The sequence below is a fragment of the Dromaius novaehollandiae genome, unplaced genomic scaffold (assembly GCF_036370855.1).
Source record: "Dromaius novaehollandiae isolate bDroNov1 unplaced genomic scaffold, bDroNov1.hap1 HAP1_SCAFFOLD_175, whole genome shotgun sequence".
Classification (NCBI taxonomy): domain Eukaryota; kingdom Metazoa; phylum Chordata; class Aves; order Casuariiformes; family Dromaiidae; genus Dromaius; species Dromaius novaehollandiae.
Window position 1 is genome coordinate 40,001 of NW_026991424.1, and position 2,500 is coordinate 42,500.

Genomic DNA, 2,500 nt, shown 5'->3' on the forward strand with positions numbered 1-2,500 from the left:
GTAGACCTGGTGCCCCTCTCCCGGGGCCTGGCCCCGCACCCTCCGCCCCACCCCACCCTCCGCGGGAGCGAACCCCCCCCCCCCCCGGAACTCCATTTCGCCGGCCCTGCGGGGGGGGGGGGGGGGGGGCCGGGAGAGGGACAAGACACGGGCGCGGGGGGGGGGGGGGGCAACGGAGGGAGATGTCGGCGGAAAAGGGCAACGCGCGCAATCTCCTGCCCTGAGTGCCCGGAGGAAAGCTGGCGAGTCGCCGTGCGGCCGGGGTGGGGGGGGGCGCGCCGGGGGGGGGGGGGGGGGGCGGGCGCGAAGATTCCGCCTCGGCTCCCAGAGGCGCGCGGAACCCCGAGGCTTCGGAACGGAACGGGGGTCGGGGCGTGGCGGGGGGGGGGGCGCGCGGGGGGGGTGGGGGGGGCGCGAAGATTCCGCCTCGGCTCCCAGAGGCGCGCGGAACCCCGAGGCTTCGGAACGGAACGGGGGTCGGGGCGTGGCGGGGGGGGGGGCGCGCGGGGGGGGTGGGGGGGGCGCGAAGATTCCGCCTCGGCTCCCAGAGGCGCGCGGAACCCTGAGGCTTCGGAACGGAACGGGGGTCGGGGCGGGGTGGGGGGGGGGGCGCGCGGGGGGGGTGGGGGGGGGCGCGAAGATTCCGCCTCGGCTCCCAGAGGCGCGCGGAACCCCGAGGCTTCGGAACGGAACGGGGGTCGGGGCGGGGTGGGGGGGGGGGCGCGCGGGGGGGGGTGGGGGGGGGGGCGCGAAGATTCCGCCTCGGCTCCCAGAGGCGCGCGGAACCCCGAGGCTTCGGAACGGAACGGCCCCGGCCGGGGAACGTGAGGGAACAAGCAGGCTTGGCGGCGGCGAAAAGGCGGGCGGGGGGGGGGGGGGGGGCGCGGGGGGGGCCGGCGGGCGGACGGCGCGAGAACCGATTAAAAAAAAAAAAAAAGGCGCGAACGGCGCGGGTTCGCACACAAGCACCCTCCGCTGCCTTGTTGGGGGGGGGGGGCGGGGGGCGCGCGCCAGGCGCGGTATCACGGGTTGTTGGCGGGCCAGTGCCACCCTGCCCCGCTGACGGCGCCTGTGTGGAGTGTGTGTTTGTGTGCGCGCGTGCCCCGCCCCGGGGCCCCCCTGCTGCCTCGGGGCGCCGGTCAGCCCGGGGTCAGGGATTTCTGCTGAGGCGGGGCGTTGGAAGCAGTGCGAGGGGAGCAAGGCAGGCACCAGGAAAGGGAGGGGGTAAGGGGCGGCAGCGGCCAGGCAAGAAGAAAGAAAGAAAGGAAGAAAGAGGAAAAGAAAGAAAGGAATAAAAGGCAGACAGACAGACAGACAGACAGACAGACAAGACCTAGAGACCTAGATTCGTAAGTGAGCACCTTCCCCTGCTGTAGGACCGCGTGCCGGGGCGGGGCGGGGCGGGGGGGGGGGGGGGGGCACCGCGCTCCCACACAGAAAACCGAGAAAAATCAGCAAGGCAGGAAAAGGAGGGGAAAAGACGCGCGTGCTCGGAAACGCAAAGAAACAAGAGCAAACCCGAAAAACAACACGACCCCAAAAAGAAGCGAGCGGAACCCCTTGCCCCGAAAGAAACGAACAAACAAACAAGCGAAGCGCTCGAGCCGGGGGGGGGGGGGGGGGGGGCGGACGACCGGGGGTGCGCGGCGGGCCGTCCCGGTAGCGGCCGGCGCAGCGGGTCCGCCGTGGCAGCGGCCGGCCCACGCCCCCGGGCCTGGGAGGCTGCCTTGGCGGCGGCCAGAGGGTCTACCGGCTCCGGGAGTCTCGGAGGGGCGAGCCGGTCGACGCGGCTCCGCTGGGTCTCGCGGAGGCGAGCAGGTCGACCTGGATCCGGGGGTCGCGGAGGGGCGAGCTGGTCGACCGGGCTCCGCGAGGCTGCCTGGGGCGCGCGGCGTGCCGGTCTACCCGGCTCCGGGCTTGGGGCTCGGCCAGCCGGTCGACCGGGCTCCGGGAGGCGCGAGGAAGTGGCAGGCCGTCTCCCGGGTCCGCCTCCCACGCTGTCAGCAGGTCTACCCGGCTCCGGCGAGACTTGGCCGCCCTTCGGGGTGGTGACCGGTAGACCTGTTTCCCCCGGCTTTCCTCTGGAGCGGCGAAAGGGGTCGCTCTGCGTCGCTGCCTCCAGTTACGTCATCGTAGACGTGGGCCATTCCCGCGCCCCTCCCCGGTAGGAGGGGCGGGTGTCCTTTGGCTCTCCGGCGCCGCCTGACTTAGCGGTACGACTGTAGGGGAGAGAGGTGAGCAACCACTCACCTTCCGGAGACTGGCTCCCGGGCGCCCCCTGCGCATGCAGCCGACTTGCGAGAGGGGTGAGGCGGCCTGTGAGGGCAGGCAGGAGCGGTCCCGTCCCGGTTCTCTCCACCGGAGCGCGCTTGGTGCGGCGGCCTCCCGGCAGCTCCCTGGCAGCCCCGCGAGCGTGTCCCAGGTGCCAGGAAGCGCGGAGAGCGGGCTCGCCGGCGGCTAGTGGCTGGAGCGCGGGTTGGCCCGGCGAGAGCGAGAGTGA